Source organism: Saccostrea echinata, unplaced genomic scaffold (genome assembly GCF_033153115.1).
Source record: "Saccostrea echinata isolate AGI-Se365-2 ecotype Australia unplaced genomic scaffold, CSIRO_AGI_Sech_v1 ptg000002l, whole genome shotgun sequence".
NCBI lineage: Eukaryota > Metazoa > Mollusca > Bivalvia > Ostreida > Ostreidae > Saccostrea > Saccostrea echinata.
This window is the reverse complement of record NW_026889751.1, coordinates 24,618,366-24,645,403: the sequence shown is the minus strand read 5'-3', so window position 1 is coordinate 24,645,403 and position 27,038 is coordinate 24,618,366. Positions and strand designations below refer to the sequence as shown.

Here is a 27,038-nt window from a genome sequence, read left to right as displayed (position 1 = left end):
GTAAAAGTTAAACTGACCGGCGAGTGACTTCCGTTGAAAAAAAAAATCTGGGTTGGCAATTAAATATAGGGTCAGTCAGGTAACTGTAAACAAACTTTTTTTTTTTTTTTACGCCTAACTATGAAACATGATTTTTAAATTAAAACAGGTCCAGCACAATCTCTTGATTTAGCTATCTAGCTTGATAAAGCTATTCAGAATAGCTTGATTCAGCTATTTCATCACACTTTTTCTTTAATGTGTTATTTTCTCAGCATGCACAAAAAGTCGCAACTTGGTGCAGTGATAATATTCAACCTTGAACTCTTCTGAAAATAATGAATGTAAAAATCACTCATCCAAATATGTCTCTCTAAGGATACACCAAAGGCTTTTTTTCAAGATTTATTTTCAACAATTTTGAGATTTTTGGCTAAGAAAAAGATTAGTTAAACACTGCTTTATAATGCATGTAAAATTCTTGGTAATTATGAAATGGTTTTCTAATAGGGCTGTCAACATTACCCGAAATAACTGAGAACCACGGTCCAAGTTGTTCAGTTCGGTTTTGGTTCCATTTTTCCGGATTTCAGTTAGGGTCTAGTTTATATATTAGAGTCTGTTCAATACAAAAAATGGTGTCGAAAACTCGAAATCAAAGGAATGATGACGATAACGGTGATAAAAAAAACATCACAACTGAAATCTCTTCATTCCATGACAAAACACCTGTCACGGAAGTATTAGATAATTATCAAAACGAGCAGGAGTGGTCAGGTTGTGGCTAATAGTAGGCCAAGTAGTTCTACACACCGATGTCTAGACGTTCACATGGTTAAGACTTGTTTTCAATGTAAATTAAATGTAACAAATAAAGATTTTTCAAGTAAAATTCATGAAATTAAGGTTTAAAATAGATGTAAATAACCGAACCGTAAAACCCGAAACCAAACCCAAAATTTACAGAACAGACCCGACCCGAAAAATTTTGGAACCGTGACAGCCCATAATTTTCTAATTATTTAACAATAATGAAACACTGTAGCAACCTCTAATGATAAAGCGCCGCTTAATAATACAAATATCAATCATTAAGCTTAATGCCGTAAATTTTTGCATTAATAGTTGACATTCTCAACCGCTGATGCTAAATCGCCGCTTAATGATAGAATTATATCATTAAGCGTCACAAATGCAGAGCAACACTGACGCTTAATGAAACAAGCAAATATCCATTTAATCGACGGTTAATGATACACACTAGCATAGCATTAAGCGTTGCAGACGCACCCTTTAATGATATAAAATTTAGAAATGGCTGCCAATAACTAAGAGAAACATACATCCACCTTTCCTTCCATCACTTGCATTTAAACATTTGTGTATACCCTTGTGTTATAGAATATAGTAATTATTGGAGTTTTTCCATGTTTTCTAGTCAAGGGAACTTCTTAAAGCTCCGGACATCCAAATATTCATCTAGTATGCAGGGTCCTAAATTAAGTGTTTCCACACAAGATTTGTATATTGATATCGGAAAAAAAAATATAAATTAAATAAATGCCATTGCAATAAGAACTCTTACTCGTGCTTATTTTTGCAAACTAGACAGCACACACTGACAAAAAGAAATATTCACACACTTCTGTGTTTCTTTTGTGGTACTTTATAAATTATTGAATCAGATGAGCTAGCGACCAAGGAGAATTTAGGACACGCTAATAATGTACAGTGTAGCAATTGCCGAAAATAGCACGCCTTATATACCGAGAGTCCAAGCATATCAGAGAATTGTACTATAATGAATTTGAAATAAACTTGAAATAATTATTTCTTGTATAATTCAAACGTGGTTAATTCGTTACACAGCATACTTGCCAACCTCCAACATGTAAAAATCTGGTTCATGACCAGATTTGGAAAGTAAAAAATCTGGTCATAACGTGTAACGACGTTCACGACATATTTACCATGATTAAATTATATATAAGTATTTGTGTATTGAGAATTCTGTTATTAAAAAAGGCTTTAACTTACAATGACAAAAAATTAATATATATTGATTAAATTTACATGTTAAAAAAGAGCATTGAAGGTTTCATTATTCAGTATTGACCTGAATTAAAAGTGCATTTTCTTTTTTAAAAAGAAAGCCTTTTCAGTTTGTGCTAAATTTGAAAGTATTTCAATTTTGGTTTTGGAAATTATTTTTCCTCTCTCTTAGTTAATTTAATTAACAAGTGCAATATGTATTAAATGTACAGTTAGGCCTACACTCTCTTCGATCAATTTATTTTATCTAATGAAAGTTGTTTTCCAAGATTCCTTGATATGCATTGTTTCTCTTTTTCTCGGTTCAATCAGAGACCTATAGTATGTAGGTCCCTGGTTCAATTTGTTCCTGTTGGCCCTGATAACGATCTAGTTCTATTGGAAGCCATTTTAAATTGACTTCAAACTTTGATTTGTCAAAACAACTCCCAGGTAATTGTTTACACCTGCACTGATAATTTACTGGTACACAGCCTACTGGACATAGCCATCGGCATTGTTTACGTAGATCCAAGCTTGGGTTGTAACTGGAAGTTAAAAGTGCAACCTAATTTACGAACCAAATCAGGAAATCAGGAGATTTTCGAGTTGTTCGGCAAAAATCGGGTGAAAAGCATGACCCGCCGTGTCATAAAAAATAATCGGGTTAAGGGTCGAAAAATCGGGTGTAACCCGACGAAATCGGGTGAGTTGGCAACTATGTTACACAGGCCCCTAACAACGGTTTCAAAAGTGTGTGTGGGGGGAAGGGGGGGGGGCAACTTCCTAAAAGGGTCGGTTGTATTTTTTCAGATTAATTCAGAAGAATTAGTCATTGACTGGCTTATAAGTCAGTAATATTTTGCTAAAATCTGTAGACAATTTCAGATGAAAAATCTTTGTATTTACCAGCATTTCTAAGTACATGTATATTTTGGGGCAAGACAGATGAGTTTACTAACAATTTTAACAAGTACAAGATCATTTAATTCTCTAAATACTAGTGCTATAATTATGATTGTGGTAATCTTAGATCTTCATTTTCTGCATTAGAATTGTTCCAATCTATATAATGAGTTACTATATTTCTTCTAGAAGAAAATTCATAAGTCGGACCTAGACTTTTGTTCAAAATTAAATTTCTTAGCACATGTATTTAAATATCAGTATTTGTTGTAGTTCCAGAACTGTAGCGTTGTGTGGTTAACCGTTTATATTTTAGTCTTTGACCATGATGCTACAGATCCCGTTATAAAAATATGATTGGTCAATCAACTTTTATTCCCTTATTCTAGACACTATTTAACCAATCTGTATATTTTATCCACCTCCCAACCCTGTATAGTTGTCTCTACAGACCAGTAAACTGGTTTTTAAAAAAAAAATTGCCATCCGACAAAAAAGACATACATCATGCAAATTTAAAGCATGATAACATTCGAAGAGAGTGTGATTGTTCGATAGTTTTCTGAAAGACGTCAATTTCCATTCCAATTTTATAACATTAATGAAGACATTAAAATAAGGAGGGTTTTTTTTTTTTTTTTTTTGCATATGTATACAAAACAAATGTTGGGAAATCCTTCTTTTTAAATTGATTTAATTGAGATATTTGATGAAATATGAAGATAACGAACAGTATTCAATCTGGAAAGTCCAATGAAACGATACAAACAAGCAGAGCAAACAAGGACCCCAAAACTCAGAAGTGGGATCAGGTGCCATGGAGGAATGAGCATCCCCTGCCGACCGGTCACACTCGCCGTGTGCTCCTTGTCATGATTGGGTAGTAATGGAGAAATCCTTAGACAGTTCAGTGTATACATGTAAATAATGGCCTAACAATTAGTATGAAAAGCGTCAGTCAGCATTTGACTCAATGATAGGTTGTAGGTGCTGACAAGGTCATTGTATCGACTGTAAAACTTGTGAAAAGATGACTTCAAATGAGACTGTTGATATCCTTGTTTCATCAACTTGTTTGTCAATAGCTTGCCTCGTTTTAGAAATTGTTCATATGTAGAGCATGCTCTTGCATATCGAATCAACTGAGAGACATAAACCCCATATGCAGATGATAAGGGTATATTGCTACATAAGTAAGGGAAATTGAGGATTGAAATGTTGAAGTCATCACGTTTGTCATAAAGCTTTGTTGCTAGGTTACCATTAACATCTTTTTCTAGTAAAATATCTAAATATGAAACAGATATGTCAGAATCTGTGGTATCTTTTTAGGTCACCTGAATCACTCAGGTGACCTATTGCTATCCGTTTTCGTCCGTCATCATGTGTCGTGTGAATTGCGTTAATATTTGAACATTTTTAGCTTCTTCTTTGAAACATCAGGGGTTCTGGTGTTAGGGCAGGGCTATATAGATCATATAGTGAAAGTGCATTATTTCTTTGAAAATCTTCTTCTCTGCTCCTGGGTATTAAATAAAGTAAGTAAGTACATAGTTATGATGAGCAAGAGTGTCTCTTCCAAAATTGTGAATTTCATGGCCCCCGGGTCAGGGGTTCAGGTGTTAGGGCGGGGCTCTATTGATTATATAGTGAAAATGTATTAAATCTTTGAAAATTTTACTTCTCTGCTCCTGGATATTAAATAAAGTAACTAAGTACATAGTTATGATGAGCAAGAGTGCCTCTTCCAAAATTGTGAATTCCATGGCCCCCGAGTCAGGGGTTCAGGTGTTAGGGTGGGGCTCTATTGATTATATAGTAAAAATGCATTAATTCTTTGAAAATCTTCTTCTCTGCTCCTGGGTATTAAATAAAGTAAATAAGTATATAGTTATGATGAGCAAGAGTGCCTCTTCCAAAATTGTGAATTTCATGGCCCCCGGGTCAGGGGTTCAGGTGTTAGGGCGGGGCTCTATTGATTATATAGTGAAAATGTATTAAATCTTTGAAAATTTTACTTCTCTGCTCCTGGATATTAAATAAAGTAACTAAGTACATAGTTATGATGAGCAAGAGTGCCTCTTCCAAAATTGTGAATTCCATGGCCCCCGAGTCAGGGGTTCAGGTGTTAGGGTGGGGCTCTATTGATTATATAGTAAAAATGCATTAATTCTTTGAAAATCTTCTTCTCTGCTCCTGGGTATTAAATAAAGTAAATAAGTATATAGTTATGATGAGCAAGAGTGCCTCTTCCAAAATTGTGAATTTCATGGCCCCAGGGTCAGGGGTTCTGGTGTTAGGGCGGGGCTCTATTGATTAAATAGTGAAAATGCATAAATTATTTGAAAATCTTCTTCTCTGCTCCTGGATATTAAATAAACTAACTAAGAACATAGATATGATAAGTGTGACTGCCTTTTCAGAAATGTTGAATTTCATGGCCCCTGGGTCAGGGGTTCAGGTGTTAGGGTGGGGCTCTATTGATTATTTGCATTAATTCTTTGAAAATCTTCTTCTCTGTTCCTGGGTATTAAATAAACTAAGTTAGTGCATAGTTATGATGAGCATGGTTGCTTCTTCCAAAATTGTGAATTTCATGGCCCCAGGGTCAGGGGTTATGGTATCAGGGTGGGGCCCAGTTGATATCTATAGTGAAAATGCATTATTTCTTTGAAAATCTTCTCTCTCCTGGATATTAAATAAACTAAGTACATAGTTATGATGAGCATGGCTGCATTTCTCAGAAATTGTGAATTTTGTGAGCCCTGGGTGAAGGGTTCTGGTGTTAGGGCGGGCTCTATTGATTATATAGGGAAAATGCATAAATTCTTTCAAAATCTTCTTCTCTGCTCCTGGGTATTATTCAAACAAAGAAATTGCATGGTTATGATAAGGAAGAATGCCTCTTCCAAAATTGTGAAATTCATGGCCCCTGGGTCAGGGGTTCTGGTGAAGGGGGGGGGGGACTCTATTGATTTTATAGTGAAAATGCATAATTTCTTTTAAAATATTTTTTCTACTCTTGGTAATAGAGAAAAGAAACAAATGTATAGTTATGATTAGCAAAGTGCTCTTTCCAGAATTGTGAGTTCATGGCCCCTGGGTAAGATGTTCTGGTGTAAGGGGGGGGGGGCTTTATTTATTTAATAATATAGTGAACATGCATTTCTTTGAAAATCTTCTATGCTTCTGGGCATATTCGAGGCAAACAGAGTAAAAGTTTTAATATGCAAGGGTGTTTTTACCAGAATTTTGAACACCTGGATTATTTAGTCAAGTGTTCCGGTCCTGGCCAGGGCTCTATGAACTTGTATTCTGTTGAGCAAAGTTATTCCCCTTTGCCATTCACCTTTGATAATTAATCACTGTAAATAATGTATTTGAAAGGTTAATAGAATAAGAGAATTATGCAAGAATATTTATTGTATGATGAACAAGTACTTTCATAGTTTTAATGATCAGGTAGATATAGAAATAATAGATGAATAAAAGTGAGGCAAAAATAACTTATCTTTTTTAATGTTCTTCAAAGGCCAAGAGAGACCAATGTGAGAAGTAGTAATTTGGGATTAAAAATAGCCATTTTGTTAATATTCTGCATGGTAATAGTGAAAAATGGGGGACAGATAGATTCTATACCAATTATTTTGTTGATGCTTATCATTCTATTTTTCTTGCTTTTGGGCAACAAAGCTTCATTTAGCAGTTTATGGATCCTCTAAATTGTTGTATTGTACTCAGGTGACCGTTAAGGCCCTTGGGCCTCTTGTTTAAATTTCAAGTTCACTGGGATATATCGAGTCGACATATGAATGAAAGTAACTATTGTTAATTGATAATACCTCATCGATATATCGAAATGTCAAGTTGAAAGCCACAGCAAGTGTTTTCTTCTTCTCAAGTAGAAGTTTTTGAATAAATTCTGCTTGATAAAAATTCTGATGTTCAAGTTTGCACTTTCATCCCGAATGAAATTAACCTGATACAGTACCCGCATCGTTATTCTTTACAGGATACACGATACGATAGGATTAACGCATGATACGATGAGATAAACGCACGATACAGTAGGATACACGCATGATAGGACAGGATACACGCACGATAGGATAAACGCAAAACATGATAAACGCAAAATACAATAAATGCAAAACACGATAGACCTGATAAACGATCTTCACGATAGGATAAACGCAAAACCTGATAGGATTGTTTCAAAATGCGAAACTTTTTTTGACAAGATGAAAAGTTTCCTTTTTGATATACTGCAGTATGATAATTTTAATTAATTACAAAGCCGCAAATCTAAACGATAAAATATATTGAATTTATCATGATAAAATATTTGAAGTAATGGTGCTTTGTAAAAGATAGATTTTTTCTCGTCAATTAAATTGATCGTCATCAAATTCGAACTGTAAGTATTTAAGATTAATTCCACTATATGATGGAAATTAGGCGATTGTTTGTGTAATTATACAAATGTGAAATACCATCGAATTGTTAAATTTGAATTTTGAGTCGTTCAATTACAGAGATTTTAATTTGTTGGTGGCTCAAAAATTCGGTAGACAAGCGAAGTTTTACACCCGTGTGCAATAAATTCACTATAAATATCATTATTTTAACAAATAAAATCTTATGAAATTCATAAACTTTGATTATTTTTATGGAAGAACTCCATGTAAAAAATGAAACATATGGATTCAGTATCTTGTGCTAGAAGTCTGCGATGTATCCAAAGTCGCCTTTAATAATCTGTATTTAATAATTCAAATCTTACGAAAAAAATTCTAGTAGTCATAATTTAGGGGAGAAAATTTTAAAAATTATCATTATAATTATTTTAAGGTTAACGCTTTCTCCTCAAAGTTTGTACGAATTGGCTTTTATTTATATTTTATCAATTAATTTTATTTTTGTTATGTTTTAAACACGTGACTTGCTGAATTTGCGAGTTGCATTGACACAGACTCTCCTATATATAAAATTAATATGTTTGTCACACATATCCCATGCACATAGAAATTATTTACATATTCCATGTACATACATTGTATATGTATATGAGGAATATATACATACTCATATATATAAGAGGAACGGGACCGGCCGAAAGAAATCAAATTTGATAAAATTAATAAATGTCACTAGATCTGTCATCATCTAGTATACGAAAAAATATCGCATTTTCATTCTTATGTATTTATTCTCTGGTATTTCTAATGTTATAGGCCTGTAAGATTAAGAAAGGAGCTTGCAGTCGTATATTTAAAAATGTTACAGTGTACCAAGATGTGCAGTACACAGTAGAAATATAATGCTTATATAATATTGCCCGTCAACAATAATAATGTCTTTAGCCTCTTTTGCTTGCTTTTCACGACATTTCTTTTTAGACCCTCCTCCCTCGCCCCCAAAGAAATGAAATTGCTTTCTACACATGCCTGTGTAATAAACATTTACAATAACAGTACAATGTATGTGAATATATTTATTGGGTACTTAAACTTTGTATTAAATAAATTATAACATTGAATGACTACATACTCTTGTTTACAACACATTAGAACACACACAAAAATAAATAATACACAGTCAGCTGGGAAGGGGGAGGGGGTCCATAACCACTCAAAAAAAGATCCGATTCAAAAAGCAAAAATAAATAAATAAATAAATAAAAATATATATTGACTTCTTGAATAAAGTCAAGTATTAAATGCAATCAATAAACACTAATAAAATTAAATTCAAGGTGTTTACTCATCTTGTGTATCACGGCAGAACCGGCGATTTCTTTTAATTTTTTTTTTACATGACTGTATCTTTGAGGCGCCTTTAATAACGAAAAAAAAAAAAATCGTGCGAGGCAAAGTTTGTATTTTTCTGCTATGAATTCTTTAACATATTGTTCCATAAATAGAATTTTCGAACAATTGTTTCTTTTTGTATTTCACAGAAAACCCGAAGATCAGGAAGTACCACAAGCACCGTTTTTTTTTTTTTTTTAAATTTGATTACACCAATTTAAGACTGTAAACCTATAAAAAAATTATTTAAAAGTATACAAATGAACTATAAAACAACGGAATTTGGGGGACAAACTTCAACTATATTTTATTTGATTCATTTATTCAATTTTTAATCTGTAACGGAAGTGTACATTTACCAATTTTCTTAGTATAAAATCTTTAATTGTTAATTAAGTGTTGTTCATACAAACTATGAACAATATCCAGAAAATAAGTACATGTAGATGCATTTCAGTGAAACCTAGTAGGACTCAAGGTAAATACTAGTACTTGGCACCAGGTGAGAGGGGAGTTCAGGTATGTCGACACTGAATACACAGGGGCCGAGGTGTCATGTAGGGGGAGAGGAGGGGGGGTCTTGGCCTGACAGTGTACTGATTAGACAGGTACATATAGGTGTGAGTTCTCTTGTCACGGGAGCGCTTCCACCTTTCACTAAGTTACGGTATATACTCAGTTAATTTCCACGCCGAAATAGGTAAGTTGTTTAATAAAACTTAGTATAGTTTTGTTTATTTATTAATTTTTTTTTTTCTCGTTTTTTATATCTTCTAAATGCAGTAGTTAAATATGAATGGCAAACATCTATATTATGATAAATAATTATCATATGATGAATTGAATGGAGCATGTTCATGTTAAAAAAAATTGTAATTAAACTTATAGACACCCCAGAGAAAAAAAATAAATAAAAAGGAACAACAAAACTTGCGCGCATAGACAAAATCTATGTTTCTGTTATTGATAAAAAGGATAGACCTGATAAAGATGCTGATTTTTCTTTTTTTTACTTAAAATTTATTCTTGCACAAATACCTACTGTTTTATGTTTCTATAATTATCAGAACAAAGTTAATAAAGGTCTTGCTTTTGTGGCTCTGACTGTGTAAAGAAATTCTAATATTTCTATCTTTGACAAAAAATATTTCTTACAAATCGACAAATTAAAAAAAAAAAAATGAATGACTAGTAGATCGATTAATTCACGTCCAAAAATAGAATTTGACTTTCGATTTACACTACCTGCTTGGTCACAGTACTTGACGTTTATTTATTTATTTTCTTAAACACATATACCAGAGTTAGAGTTTGTTCAATAGTTAGATTAATCCTAAATAAGTTAACAAAACGAAAAATGAACTCAAGATATCTCGGGTGTTTCTTTTCAAGGTAAGGATAAAAAGCGATGGTTTCCGAATGCACAGGATAAACGCAAAACACGATACATGATAGAACCTGATAAACGATCTTCACGATAAACGCAAAACCTAATAAACGGAAAACACGATAGAAAACGCAAAACCTGATAAATGAAAACACGATACGAAAGGATACGATAGGATACACACACGATATGATAGGATACACGCACGATACGATAGGATACACACACGATAGGACACGATAGAATTGTAAAGAATAACGATGCGGGTACTGTAAAATAAACTCAAAATAAAAACATGAGCAAATTTTGTCATTCTGATGTAGATAACAAGGAGAAATCAACTTGCTTAATAAGTTAAACTTATTTGAAAACATATTGCAGCCAAACAGTCTATTTTTATTGTGAAAGTGAAATTTTTAAATTTTATATATTTCCATTCTGGATCATTTAATTTAGATCAGGTTAGGCTCGATATTGCAATTTGTTTTCAAAACCTTTTTTCTGACATGTTCTAATTTATGAAGTTACCAGGTGGGAGTAAATATAAAATTTACAACACGATAGCTGTTGTCATGTTGTAATTTTGAATTTACTTCCACTTAGTAAATTCAGGATTTAGATTAATTGATTGTATGTTGTTTAACGTCCCTCTCGAGAATTTTCCACTCAGATGGAGACGCCACCACTTGCCGGTGGAGAGCTGCAAATTTTGTCCTATACTCGGCACTTACGGCCATTGAGCAGTGAGGGATCTTTTTCGTGCCAGCACCTACTGCGACACGGGACCTCGGTTTATACGGTCTCATCCGAAGGACCGGTCTCCACGTCCCACAGTGGGATTCGAACCTGCAACGTAAGGATCAACTCCTTACTTCGCAACTCTAGGGCACGCTCTAACCACTGCGCCACGCGGGCGACCAGGATTTAGAACTTGACACCTTTATAAAATATGATTGTAAATTATTTCTTTTATGTTTCTGTAACACTTTTTTTTTCCACAGATTAAAAAATTACATGTATTATCAAATTATTATTCAGACATATGGCATCAGGGGGAGGGGGCTGCCCCCTTTTTCCACAGATAACTTTCTACTATTGAAAATGTTAATTGAAAGGCTGCTCCCATTTTTTTTCTTGTAGCATAGTCAAATAAGGGTAGTAATATATGGAAAAAAATTGGTACTGAAAGAAGTTTGTCTACCATCCCCCCCCCCCCCCCAAATCAATTTTCGACTTTGGACAAGTTTCCCTTTTTTTAACTTGTCAGGTAAGTTAAAATTTGTTTTCTCTGCCCCCCTCCCCCCACTTCTACCCCCCTTTCAAAAGCTATGCAATGTCACTGTTATTTCATACTCATTCATATAGTATTTTAAGTAAAAAAGTTTAACTGACTCTTCTTGACTATCTTATTTGATACTTATTTTAGGCTTTAATTGACAACAAATTCGATCTCTTATTTTTATTTGCAAGTTGCAACAAAAACATTTTTCTATATTCTATAAAAAAAAAAGCATATGTAAAATACAAATGAAAGCAAGTGCCAAAAAATGACGGCATCCTAAGATCCAGACATGTCTTAAACCTATTAGAACCCGACACTCTTAATGAAGCATTTGGTCAATTGCTTATATGTCAAAACTACTTAAGAGTGTTTCGGCAGTATTAATAGCATATGTCATTTCATATTTGTAATAAGGCCCGCCTCGTCAGGGGTTCACCTTATGCATAAGCATTGTGAGGCCACAATTAAAATATTGTTGGTTTAGCGTTGCCGACTAAGTCTTTAAACAGTTGGGTCGGTAGTTAGGGAAAATATTTTTTTTTGCTGATACAAAAACTAATGCTGTTAAATTAAATGTATTTTGTAATTTAAGTTAACAAACAACTCCTATGTCAAAACAGAGAGGAAATTTCACACAATATCATACAGACATCTAATACAGTTTCATGTCTTTATTGACAGGAATGAAGCAAAAAGTACTGAGATTTGATTCCTGCTTTCTGAGCAGGAAATATGACATTACATTTAATCTAACATGACTGATATTCACAAAAACTTTAAGTTGCCATTTTTATTAAATTATTTAAAAACATAACTCAGTAAATTTACCATATTTTTGACATAAAAAAAGATACAAATGTATACAAAACAAATCAAACAACAATATTCTAGAAAATATACAAAAGAAAATTCAATAGAAATGTAACATTCAATAAAAAAGATTCCATCTGTATATCGAATTTGACTAGATTTTTAGCTCTTCTGAGCCAAAGGCTCAAAGAGCTTATGCTATGGCTATTTGTGCAGTGTGTGTAAACTTTTAAGAATATGGGCCATAACTCAAGAACCCCTTGGCAAATTATTGTCAAATTTGTCACAGGGTATCCTTGGCCCAAGGGCTCCCATTTATATTAAAACTAGGGTTGTGACCCTTAAACAAGGGGAGATACATGTAATAAGGAAAATAGAAACAGAACTTGTTGCTAAAAAATCTTCTTCTCAAGAACCACTGTGCAGATTATCACTAAACTTACACAAAAGGATGAGGATATGTTGTAGATTAAAATTTGCACGGAGATTTACCCTGAGGCAAAGGGCGTGGTCTCAAGGTCACTTCAAAGTTGACCAAAAATTACATTTTGTTAAAATGTTGATATTTTGCTTACTATAAGGATTAGGATCATCAAATCTTGTCAGTTAATGCATCTAAGGACCTCATATCATGTTGACTCAAAAGTAGGTCACGATGATCTACTTTTCAAATTTTGCGGCCAATCTTTTTCAAAATGATGTAGAGGCATATTTTGAACAATATAAGGCCTATGATCATCAAACTTTGTCAGTTGATGTATCTTGGGCCCTCAAAGTACATCAACTAAAAAGTAGGTCACCTTGACCTACGTTTTGAATTTTATAGCTAATCTTTTTCAAAACAATTAAGGCCATTAATTTGAATACCAAGAGGTTTAGAATCATTAAATCTTGTAAGATGATGCACCTTGGGGCCATAAAACATATTTATTAAAAAGTAGGTCAGAGTGATCTACTTTTTGAACTTTGCAGGCATTCGATTTCAAAGCATTTTAGAGGCATAATTTGGACATTTTGAGGCCTATGATCATAAAACTTTGTAACTTGATGGATCTTGGGTCCTCAAAAAATGTCAACTGAAAATTAGGTCACCGTGATCTACTTTTCAATTTATATGACTATAATTAAATATTTCAGGTACTAATTGGCTTAGAATCATCAAACTTTGTCAGTTGATGCATCTTGGGTCTTCGGAGTAGGTCACCGTGACCTACTTTTGAAAATTTACGGCTTTAGTTAAATATTTCAGGTACTTACTGGCATAGAATCATCAAACTTTGTCAGTTGATGCATCTTTGGTCTTCGTAGTATGTCGACTGAAAAGTAGGTTACAGTGACCTACTTTTGAAAATTTATGGCTTTAATTAAATATTATTGGTACTAATTGGCTTAGAATCATCAAACTTTGTCAGTTGATGCATCTTGGGTCCTCGGAGTACAACAACTGAAAAGTAGGTCACCATGACCTACTTTTGAAAATTTTATGGCTTTAATTAAATATTTCAGGTACTAATTGGCTTAGAATCATCAAACTTTGTCAGTTAATGCATCTCGAGTCCTTGGAGTACAACAACTGAAAAGTAGGTCACGGTGACCTACTTTTGAAATTTTATGGCTGTATTTAATATTTTCGGGTACTATTTCGCTTAGAATCATCAAAATTTGTCAGTTGATGCATCTTGGGTCCTCAGAGTAGGTTAACTGAAAAGTAGGTCACTTTGACCTACTTTTGAAAATTTTATGACTTTAATTAAATATTTTGGGTACTAATTGGCTTAGAATCATCAAACTTTGTCAGTCGATGCATCTTGGAGTACAACAACTGAAAAGTAGGTCACCGTGACCTACTTTTGAAAATTTATGGCTTTAAATAAATATTTCAGGTACTAATTGGCTTAGAATCATCAAACTTTGTCAGTTGATGCATCTTGGGTCCTTAGAGTACAACAACTGAAAAGTAAGTCACTTTGACCTACTTATAAAATTTTATGGTTATATTTAAAAAAAAAACATTTTAGGTACTTATTGGCTTAGAACCATCAAACTTAGTTGATGGGTCCTCAGAGAATGACAAGTGATTAGTAGGTCACCATGACCAACTCTCAGGTACTAATTGGCTTAGAATCATCTTGTGTTCTCAGAGTGTGAATTGGAATTTCAAGGGTTTATCTAAATATACAGGATACTTAGAGGCTTCAAATAGAAGTGATAGGTTGTACAGTTTATCAGAAGAGCGATTCAAGGCCCTTGGGCCTCTTGTATGACAGTGGAGCAGTATACCTTTGCCTTTTAGAAACACTTTACCATAGAGTTATGCGATCAAATTCTGTTATAGCGAGTTGGCAGCCATTGCTTGGATTCGTGATGCACATTTCATTCAACATCACATAGATGCTTTTAAATGAAAACTGTTCAATCAGTCAAGCGTTTACATGATTCTTTCTCATCCTGTATATTACTCAAACCTACATACCCTAAATCCAGATGAATATAACGAGAAAAAAATATGAATCCTATCGGTTGAAAAAATTCCTTCGGATCACACCGATTTATGTGAGTCAGCCGCCAATACCAAACAAAGCTAATTTTATTTCTGGCCTGACCCATGGGCCTCTTGTTTTATTTATCTGTATTTAAATGTGATAGAATCTGAATTTTTCAATTGTTTCCTATGGAATGTATATTTTTCTTCAAATAATAACAAAACAAAGAGTTTATATTGCATATTTAATGAAGTAATATCAATGAGATGTACTACATTTTCATGTAATTGTTGAATTGTGCTAGGCCCATGTAATCTGCTCACAAACGCCCAGGAAGGACAGAATAGTCACTTTTAATATCCAGGAGAATTAAATGTATGCATTTGATTACTCAAAACTGTTGAAATGGAATATTAAACATTTAGAAAGAGTGCAGTTATGAAAATCAGATTTTCACAGTGCATTTTCATTACACTGAAGTAATGGCTGGAGGGGTAGGTTGTATAACTGCCATTTCCAGGACACTTCTTCTTCAGCATGTGATGCAAGAGAGGTTTATGCATATCATAATTAATGCCCTGAAAGTTAAATGTGTTTTTAATTTTGCAAAGAGGCTAAAGATATATATAAAACCAAGGAATAATGAGATAAAATGAAATTTCACAGAACATGAAAAATCAGGGAGTATGTGATACATGCGAGTACATTTCATCAAGGTGTGCATTTTTTATATGCCCTTCTTTAGACGTTTATGTTATGGCATTCATGTCTGTCGTCCGTCTGTCCGTCCGTTAGTTTTTTTCGTGTCCGGCTCATAACTTTAATACTATTAGGCCTAGGATTATCAAACTTTGTCAGCTGATACTTCTTGGGTAAAAGGTGTGTTGTACATTTAAAGTAGGTCGCTCTGACCTTTAATTACGATGCTATGGCCAAATATGGAAAAATCCTGTCCGGCTCATAACTAGAAAACTATTGGACTTAGAATCATCAAACTTGGCCAATTTATGCATCTTAGGTAGAAGGTGTGTTGCAACCTATTTCAAGGTCACTGTGACCTTTAATTTAAGTGAAATTAAAAAAAACTGTCTTTTTACTATTAGATTACACAATTCCAAAAAATGCCAGAGTGTTGCAGTATCCTTATTAAAAAAATGTTATTAAATCAAGAAAATACTTAATTTTTTCATTATATATTTTACAGCAATCTGAAACAAATGTAATGTTACAAGAGAAATTTCACCTCTCCCATGGGTGTAATTATCAAGCACTGGTCAAGGAGAATTTGATAACAGAAAATTGCATGTCAAATTAGAGAGAAATTAATGAGTTTAGTGTGAGGAGCTAACTGGTAGAGCATCTCTGATCAAGCAGGTGTTATCTATATCTCTTGAGAACTGGGCAAAAAGAATCAGCCCTGTTGGATTAAATAGTTGGCTAGCCTAACTTTTAAAATGAATTTGGTGAAAAGTAATTAAAACTTATTTGATATTGTATAATAAATTAATTTGATATTGTATAATAAACTAATTTGATATTGAATAATATAATTAAAACTAATTATACTCGGGAGGGGGGGGGGTGATATTGGAATCAGCATGCCCATTGTCCATATGAATTGCAGCTTAAAACCAGTCTGACATTAAATCTAAAAAAAAATCAAGTATTTAAAAAAAAATGTTTTAATTATGGTAGATAGTCCCTACAAATCTAAGAGTAATGCAGGAACCTTTTTTAAAAATGTTGCATCAAGATTACACAAGTTTTTTGTTTCTTTTTATAAATCTTTGTAACAAATTAAAAAAAAAATCTTTGTTTTCAAATTTAATTTTAGAATGACATAAATATGCATTTTTATTGCACTACAAAGCAGATAGTATGTATAGATCCATTCATCCATTGGGAGTAATGAGTGGACATGTATCCAGTTAAAAATTAATTGATGAGTTCAGTGTAGGGAGGCTACCTGTCTCAATCATTTCTATTAGAGGATCTCTGACAGACTTGTGGAAATCCGTCGGTCCTGTCGGCAAGTCCGGTAAAAATTTGTCTGGACTGATAACTTTTAAGAAAACGTTGGTCCAAATGACCGTTTGAAAAAATCAATCGTGACGCAAATTTAAATAAGGTCGGGATCGGGATGCGCAACTAAAGGTCACAAACACAGAAGAGATGGCCGTGTGCGCGGTGTAGTGATGATGGTCAATTTAAATTGTTACATGAAAGACATAAAATATGTTATTTATGTCTCTTATTAAAGACTCTCTATCCTCAGAAAAGAAACTTGTGAGATTGAAGGCTGTTGAAAATATTAAAGGGCATTTTGGTGCTGTTATTTATTTTCCTTTCTCAGCGTCAAAATAAGGTACATGTATCTGGTCTGACAAAACTTCGTCCGGTCTGACAGAACATTTGACTTTGTCAGACCAAATGTCTGACAGTGATTTCAAAATTTCGACAAGTCTGCTCTGATCAAGCAGCTTTTATCTGTATCCTCTGGGAATTAGACAGATGAACTGCTTGTCAATTTATAGCATATGTCATTAGATGGCCAGCATTTTATTTTTAATATTAATTTGATATAGATTAAGTTGTTAAGACTAAATTGATATTGTTTAATATGATATTTTTATTTAATTTTTTTGAAAATATCAACTAATTCAGAGCATCATGTCTCACAAATCGGGGATGGGGGGTGGGGTGGGGTGGGGAGGGGGTCTGCAGATGGGCATTTGTCAAGCTCTAACACAACCAGCTGAGGATCTATAATGTAATATTTGTTATAATTAATGCCTACACCACAGGAGATGTATAAACAAATATTATAAGGAATGTAAAAATCCTTGAAATCCTTGTATCAAGGTTGACATGATTTTCTTGCACTCTAAACTGTTTAGGCCAAAAAAAAATAATAGTCTTGTTTCCTGCTACCAGCCTGAAAAAAATAGGGTAGGTAGCTATAGGTAGGAAAATTATTTTATTTTATATTTTTATTTTTTTTTTTTTTTTCAATAACATATTTTGGATATGAACTAATACAAGATAAAATTCAACATGTCACAGGTCAATATTGTCTTTCAAAATTAAATTTCATGTCTTTTTATGCACAACTCAAGTGGTATTTTATGAAAGTCCATATTTAAAACAAGAATTTCATGAAATGCTTGTTTTTTGTTAACACAGAAACCGATTACGGTGACAGAATGATGAAATTCCGGAAATTCCCGATATTTTTCTTCCAAGACTTAAAAAAAAAAACTTTAGGGTCGGGTGCAAAAACATAGGGTAGGTCGGGTAGCAGGAAACAAGACTATTATTTTTTTTTGGCCTTATGACAATGGAACAATATTTGACGGGCATATCATGCTGTGGTGGGGCACCTTATTACATGTATTTGATTTTTACATGTAATTGTATTTAAAATAGACTAAAGTTACCATTTAACACTTTTTGGATAGTGAATTGATCCTTTGAAATTGTAAGAATTGCTTCTTTTTTATGTGAAACAAACAATATGGGGTTAAGGACATACGCAACGTAGTTTGAACTTTATTGTCTTTTTCCCTGGAGTTGAAGAGTTCCAATACTTAAAGGAATTGTGTGCTACATTTGTATGTCTATATGCTGTTGTACACTTCTTCTAAAACAAGTTTGGATAAACAAAACATCTAGAATATGTGTTTAGTAATTTTTGTGTATTTTTCTTTGAATAATACAAGAATTTTCATCAATTGCTATCTTTTCAAAACCCCTGGTAATGCATTCTGATTTTTTGTCGACGAACATCTGATGACACTATAATCTTAAATTAAGAATATCTTGAAAAATTATCAGTAGGTAAGGTACGTTGCGTATGTCCTTAAGGTGGTTGACCAATAATTGGTGAGGTCTCTAATTTGGCCATAACTTTTTTATCTTTCAATGTATTTAGACATACATATTTGGTATATTTTCGCTCAGAATTGCATGTACTTTTTGAATTAAGGAAGTTTTGTTACTCAAATTTTGAAAGTTAAAGGTGGCAGAGGATAGTTTCGAATTAAGTACTGGTCAAAAAATCTAAAACAAAACAAAAAAAAAAAAAAAAACAGAGAAACCTAGGGTTTGAATGCATATTTTATGTGATTTTATTGCTAGAATATTTTGTGTGTGCATTTGGAAGGAATTGGTGGCCTTGTATATTTTTATGCCCCACCATGAATATGGCCAGGGCATATAGTGTTTGTCATGTCCGTCTTCCGTCCTTCCATCCTTCTGTCTTTCCGTCGCATTTTGCATTAAGGTCAGTTCAAAGCTCAGTTTCAAAGAAACTATCCAAGATATTTTCATCAAACTTCATATGCTGATAGATATTGATGAGAGATATGCAACTGCATCAACATTTTTTGACCTTGACCTTTCCTTTGCCATCGACTTCACTTTTCCTAAATTAGTATTTAGCTCATTTTTAAAGATACCATTCAAGATAGTGTAATTAAACTTCATATGTTGATACATACTGATGAGAGCTATTCAACTGCAGCAATATTTTTGACCTTGACCTCACTTTTCAAAAATTAGTGTTAAGCTCAGTTTTAAAGAAACCATTTCAGATATTTTTGTCAAACGTCATATGCTGATACATACTGATGAGAGCTATTCAACTGCATCACTATTTTTGACCTTGACCTTTCCTTTGACCTCATTTTTTCTTAAATAAGTATTTAGCTAAGTTTTAAAGAAACCATTCAGGAGAGTATTATCAAACTTCATATGCTGATACATACTGATGAAAGCTATTCAACTGCGTCACTATTTTTGACCTTGACCTTTCCTTTGAACTCAATTTTTCTTAAATAAGTATTTAGCTTAGTTTCAAAGAAACCATTAATGAGAGTATTATCAAACTTCATTTGCTGATACATACTGATGAGAGCTATTCAACTGCATCAACATTTTTTGACCTTGACCTTTCCTTTGACCATCACCTCACTTTTCTTAAATTAGTGTCAAACTTCATATGCTGATACATACTGATGTTAGCAATTCAACTGCATCATCATTTCTGACCTTGACCTTTCATTTGACCTAATTGGCCTAGAATCATCAAACTTTGTCAGTTTTTGGAGTACAACAACTGAAAAGTAAGTCACCGTGATTTACTTTTGAAAATTTATGGCTTTAATTAAATATTTTGGGTACTAATTGGCTTAGAATCATCAAACTTTGTCAGTTGATGCATCTTTGGTCCTTGGAGTACAACAACTGAAAAGTAGGTCACCATGACATACTTTTTAAAATTTTATGGCTTTAATTAAATATTTCAGATACTAATTGGCTTAGAATCATCAAACTTTGTCAGTTGATGCGTCTTGGATCCTCGGAGTAGGTCGACTGAAAAGTAGGTCACCGTGACCTACTTTTCAATTTCTATGACTATAGTTAAATATTTTGGGTACTAATTGGCTAAAAATCATCAAACTTTGTCAGTTGATGCATTTTGGGTCTTCGGAGTAAGTGGACTGAAAAGTAGGTCACCATGACCTACTTTTGAAAATTTAAGGCTTTTAATTAAATATTTCAGGAACTAACTGGCTTAGTATCATCAAACTTTGTCAGTTAATGCATCTTGGGTCCTTGGAGTACAACAACTGAAAAGTAGGTCAGCCTGACCTATTTTTAAAATTTTATGGCTGTATTTAAATTTTTATGCGTACTATTTGGCTTAGAATCATCAAACTTTGTCAGTTGATATATCTTGGGTCCTTGCAGTAGGTCGACTGAAAAGTAGGTCACTGTGACCTACTTATCAATTTATGTGACTATAATTATCTATTTTGGGTACTAATTGGCTAAGAATCATCAATCTTTGTCAGTTGATGCATCTTTGGTCTTCAGAGTAGGTTGACTGAAAAAGTAGGTCAATATGACCTACTTTTGAAAATTTATGGCTTTAATTAAATATTTCAGGTACTAATTGGCTTAGAATTATCAAACTTTGACAGTTGATGCATCTTGGGTCCTCAAAGTATTTCATCTGAAAAGTAGGTCACTGTGACCTACTTTTGAAATTTTATGGGTATAATTTTGAAAATATTTTAGGTATTAATTGGCTTAGAATCATCAAACTTAGTTGATGCATCTTTGGTCCTCAGAGAATGACAAGTGATAAGTAGGTCACTATTACCAACTCTCAGGTACTATTTGGCTTAGATTCATCTTGGGTTCTCAGAGTGTTTCATCTAAAATATAGGTCATGGTGACCTACCTTTGGAATTTCAAGGGTTTATCTAAATATACAGGATACTTAGAGGCTTCAAATAGATGTGATAGGTTGTACAGTTTATCAGAAGAGCGATTCAAGGCCCTTGGGCCACTTGTTAGATTTTAATTTTAAATAAACTATTCAAGATACAGGGATTTATCAGCCTATTTTGGAAACACCATTTTTGGGGAATTGGGAAAAAATTATCGGCTATTTGATGAAATTGGGAAAAATTTAAAATGTTGCCTAAATCATTTATTCAGGTGTAATTCATTTAACGTTTCATCATGAACTCTAATTTGGGCAACCAAACAGACAATTAAATATGATCCAACTTCATCATACAATATCACTTATGAATAATAGACTAATAGAAGTAAAATTGACTTCAATGAGTATAAAGTATTTACCTATACAACTCAGGGTAGTACATGAGTGTATAAGATTCCAATTTAGGTCATTATAGAATCTGTTTCTGGAGATTATAAACCTCCTGCAAAATTATACCAAGTACACATTTTCTTGAAATCCTCTTTTAATATGTATTAAACATTGAGAATATATTTTTCTATCTGAAATAATGCTTACAGTCCTTACCATTCACTCGTAGATCAATTGAGTAGGTGGAAATAAGTTAATAAATCTATGCATTTACACAATACGCGATGTTTTTACAGTGTTTTTAAATGTGTTATGATTGTAGCTTTGCTAAATGAGTTAAATAGATGAAAATTACAGACAACCTGACAATTTTACTCGGTGTTTTTCCAAGATAATTAAATATAAAAGCATTGTTCACCAATTGGGAAAAAATATTGCCAAATTAGGAAAAACTTGACTCATTTTCAATTGGGAAAGGGGCCGAATTTCGGCCCCTAAGAAGGTACTGATAAATCCCTGAGATATTCTCATCAAATTTCATACACTAATACAAATTTTCATGTAGCATTACTAATATACCCTTGGCAGGTTATTCATGTCCTGTGGACATATTTTCAGTATTATGTATGAAAATTTAGTGTCACTACTACAAGAGAAGAAACATAATATAATTATGTTATATGATTAACATTCATTTTCAAATGGGGTCATCAAATTGAAAAAGTACAGCACCTCTGACGGTTACAAATGCTAACCTGTTGGTCGGAGATTAACGGAGACAGTCGAGTGTCTGGTTGAACAAGACTTACTTTTGATATGTTTCCAGATATTCACACGGAACTCCTCAGATGGCTCATACTAACCTCGGACGTAAACGGTGTTCTACCATTTTGCTGATACAGTCATGTGAATTTATTTAAAATTCCTCCAAATGTTATACTTTTGAAATCTGAGTTACTTTGTGGCACGCCCAACACTATGTTTTTGCTTTTTAGCGCACCTGAGCTGAAAGCTCAAGTGAGCTTTTCTGATCACCCATTGTCCGTCGTCCGTCCGTCTGTAAACTTTTCACATTTTCAACTTCTTCTCAAGAACCACTGGGCCAATTTTAACCAAACTTGGTACAAAGTATCCTTGGGGGAAGGGAAGTTTAAATTGTTAAAATAAAGGGCCAAGTCCCCTTACAAGGGGAGATAATCAAGAAAAGACAAAAATAGGGTGGGGTCATAAAAAAATCTTCTTCTCAAGAACCACTGGGCCAGAAAAGCTGAAACTTATGTGGAAGCATCCTGGGATAGTGTAGATTCTAAATTGTTAAAATCATGACCCCCGGGGGTAGGGCGGGGTCACAATAGGGAACCCAAGTTTTACATTAAAATATATATGAAAAATCTTTAAAAATCTTCTTCTCAAGAACCACTGGGCCAAAAAAGTTGAAACTTGTGTGGAAACATCCTGGGATAGTGTAGATTCTAAATTTTTCAAATCATGACTCCCGGGGGTAGGGCGGGGCCACAATAGGAAATCCAAATTTTACATTAAAATATATATGAAAAATCTTTAAAAATCTTCTTCTCAAGAACCACTGGGCCAGAAAAGCTGAAACTTATGTTGAAGCATCCTGGGGTAGTGTAGATTCTAAATTGTTCTAATCAGGACCCCCGGGGGTTGGGCAGGGCCACAATAGGGAATCCAAATTTTACATTGAAATACATAGGAAAAGTCTTTAAAAATCTTCTTCTCAATAACCACGTGCACTGGGACAGAAAAGCTGAAACTTATGTGGAAGCATCCTGGGGTAGTGTAGATTCTAAATTGTTCAAATCAGGACCCCCGGGGGTTGGGGGGGGCAAATAGGGAATCCAAGTTTTACATTGAAATATATAGGAAAAATCTTTAAAAATCTCCTTCTCAAGAACCGCTGGGCCAAAAAAGCTGAAGGTTATATGGAAACATCCTCGTGTAGTGTAGATTCTAAATTCTTCAAATCATAACCCTGGGTGTAGGGCAGTGCCACAAAAGGGAATTCAAGTTTTACATTGAAATATATAGGAAACATCTTTAAAAATCTTCTTCTCAAGAACCACTGGACCAGAAAAGCTAACAGTTAGAATCTAAAAGTAAAAGTTAAGGATCATGATTAAAAATATAAACAAAGAATGCAATTAACTATTCTCAGTGTAACTGTAAATCATTATGTCCAGAATAATTTCATTTTCTGAGTCACAATATGGAGTTTTCATGACTGAGGCCTACAGATTTCTTTACTGATCAATGGTCATATTTCGTTCTGTGTTTTTAGCCGGGCTTTGCTGAGGTGGCAGAGGATAGTTTCGGATTAAGTACCTGTCAAAAATTAGAAAAAAATAGAGGAACCTAAGCTTTGAATGTATATTATAGGTAATTTTATTGCTAGAATATTTTATGTGTGCATTTGGAGGGAATTGGTGGCCTTGTATATTTTAATGATATATGACACTTTAGTGTCACTACTACTGTTTATGGGATATTGACTAGAAATACGAAACTAAGATTAAAAATCACTCTTCCGGTATTTGACCAGAAAAGCGGGGTGGGTTCATAGGATGAATTGTAGCTTGAAAACGAGGTGGTTGAGCCATTATCTCTTGCTGTTCAAAGGTATGTACAAGTGTCAGTCTGCAATTTGTGTGGTAGCTTAGGGCATTAGCACGGGCCTGGAAGCAGTTGCAGATCCGGCGAAATCGTGAAAATAGGCTAAATTTACATAAAATTTTGAGATTGTCCCTGTGCCATCGTTAGGGCTCATTGTGTAAGTTGTACATGTTTTATTCCTAAAAGCTTCAAATTTCTTCAAGGGACTAGACCATACTATTATTACATGTAGAGAGAATTTAAAATTTTCCAATGCACATTTTAAAAGCAGCTCAATATTAAGGAAACCGTCAATCAAACGTTTTGATTGCCATAAAACTATCCTCTGCCACCTGAAAGCAAAGTCCTGGCTGTAGGCATAGTGATCGACTGCCTTACTATAAATAGCACATGTTCAGAAAAGTAAACAAAAAGCCTAACAGCGTCAAAGCAGACGCTTCCAATAAACAAAATAGTCACATTGAAAGACGATATGTAAACAAATATTTTTAACATCTCAATCTATGGAAATGTTAATTGATCAATATTTTTGTTTGAGAATTAAATTGGAAGAGGAATTAGATATTTACTTTATTAGGGTAATCGTGATATAACAATTTGTGCACATACGCTACTGAATGCATATTGTAAGTGAACTATTAAATAAATTATTAAACCAATATTAATTTAATTTTTTTAATTAAATTCTAATTCAAATCTAACGACTTAATCTAAAGAAAAATCAGCAAACCATATGGTTCAACGTTCGATCTTTAAAGAAAAAGTTTGACAATTGACAAATATTTTTTTTGTAAAAAACTAATTGTTTTCTTAAATGTTTAAATTAGTGACCTTAAATGTTTAAATTAGTGACATTAAATAAAACAAATGACTTATATATTCCCCTCACTAGCCATATGTTATTTGTGACAATGACAATGATTTTATTCTCATAAATGTACAAACATACATTGTAGAGAGGAGGTAGGAAAAAATACAACACATAGAAAAAGAATGCAATACATTTATAATAAACAGTACAGAATATCATGTTAAGATTCAAATCAATTATTTCCATCTATGATAATTGTTTAATAATCAACAAAAATTTGCATAATTTTTTTCAATATTGAACAGTTTGTTGTTGAAAAAAGTTGTTTAAATTTCTCTATATTTGGTCTGCATATGAGATAATTTGAAATATATTTTAACCTTGCCTCTTTAATTTCTTTTTGTGTGCATTCAAAAACATAATGAAATTCATCACCAGTCTTAATAAGATCATATAAAGTACAAATCCTTTGTTCTCTTGGGAGACCATTCCATCTCCCAGTTTCAATGGGAGTTTAAAATTGTTAATCTAAATTTACATAGCAAAGATAAAAATTTTCAAGGCATATTAACAAGATATCTTTCTGGTTCAAGTATTTCTTTAATTCGATAATTAACACTCTTGGATGAATTATAAACATTACTTTTCCAGTTTTGGATATTTTGGTCAACAAGTATTCTTTTTACTTCATTTTTAACCCATGCTACACTGTACATCTGTTGTGTTGTCCATAAATAAGATAATCCACATTCATCTAAAATATTTTTAACATAGTTGGCCCAAGGCAAATTATGTCTTGATGCCATTGCACATTTTTGTAGCAAATTTATCCATAGTTTGAGAAAAACGAAGTTTTGCCCAGAAAGGAATTATTCTCACCTTAATATTAATGATAAGTGGGAATCGGCCAAGTTCCCCATATACCATGAAGTTTGGTGTTTTAGTGTTCAAACCTAGGATATATTTACAATATTTTAAGTGAAGTTTTTCAATTAAAGTATTTTTTGTAAATCCCCATACTTCACATCCATATAATAAAATTGGTTGAACAATTCTGTACATATCTATCTGACAATCCATGAAAGATTATGTTGTTTACATTTTGATATCACTCCTTACATAGCTTTAACAGATTTATTGTATTGTTGTTTTATATTTTGCTTAAAAGATCGTGATTTAGAAAAATATATCCTAAGTACTTATATCTTAATGACCTCCAGACTTAAACTATTATAAGTAAAATATAAATCCTGTGTTTCATACATAGCTTTAACAGATTTATTGTATTTTTGTTTTATATTTTGCTTAAAAGATCGTGATTTTGAAAAATATATTCCTAAGTACTTATATCTTAATGACCTCCAGACTTAAACCATTTTATGTAAAATATAAATCCTGTGTTTTTCAACCTCTTCCAGAAATCATAATTTTTGTCTTGTCAACATTCACTTTTAACTGCCATTTATACAATATTCATTAAAACAATTCAACGTATTTTGTAATGACTCAGGGTTTTCAGCAAATAATACAGTGTCATCAGCATACAATAGAGCAAAAAGCTTGATATATACATGAAGTTCATTCTCAATCATTTCAGATAGTTTCTCCAGACCAGTTATATTATTCATGGTGAGGAATGATTCTAAATCATTTAAATAGAGAGAAAACAGAAAAGGGAATAAATTTTCACCCTGTCTTACACCAAGTTGACGAGGGAAGATGTCAGACAGAACACCATTTACTTTTAGTTTTGCCTTGATACCCTCATACATTTTCTTGATAATTCTAAAATATTTTCCATTTTGGTAGAATTTAGAAAAAATTGTATGACATTTTTTGTTCGTTTACTGATATTTTTGCATAATTAGTCTGACCCATATTTATTTACGTCCGTGATGATGTATAAACAGTAAGCTCATTGACAATGTCATGATATCTGTAATTGTTTTTAAGATCAGTATAGCATTAAGGTGTCTTGAATGACAAGAAATTTAATGTAATAATGAATTTCAAAACATCGGTGGTCATTTATCAGATGTAATTTGGTACGATCCCATGCTAATTCCTGCTGCTATTTTCAGGGTTGATCTTGTGAAAACGGCTTAACAGGAGACAATTTATTAAATTTTTCCTTGCAAAATAATTTGAAAAGGATGATTTTATGATTATATTAACAGCATAAAATAACAGCGAACACCGACTACTTGCAGCAAACAAGTGTGCAGCCATTACAAATGTGTAGAATTATGAATTCGTAAGACAAAGAGACAGTTATGGAAA

At 33.1% G+C, this 27,038-nt stretch overlaps 1 protein-coding gene and 1 long non-coding RNA gene across 5 annotated transcripts in view; one reads left to right on the top strand and one right to left on the bottom strand.

Moving 5' to 3' along the window:
• Positions 1 to 27,038, bottom strand: part of LOC133175270 (O-methyltransferase MdmC-like) — a 186,866-nt gene that overhangs the window by 65,986 nt on the left and 93,842 nt on the right. The window lies entirely within an intron of this gene.
• LOC133175281 (uncharacterized) overlaps positions 1 to 27,038 on the top strand; it is a 62,774-nt gene that overhangs the window by 598 nt on the left and 35,138 nt on the right. The gene's annotated exons all lie outside the window — the stretch shown is intronic.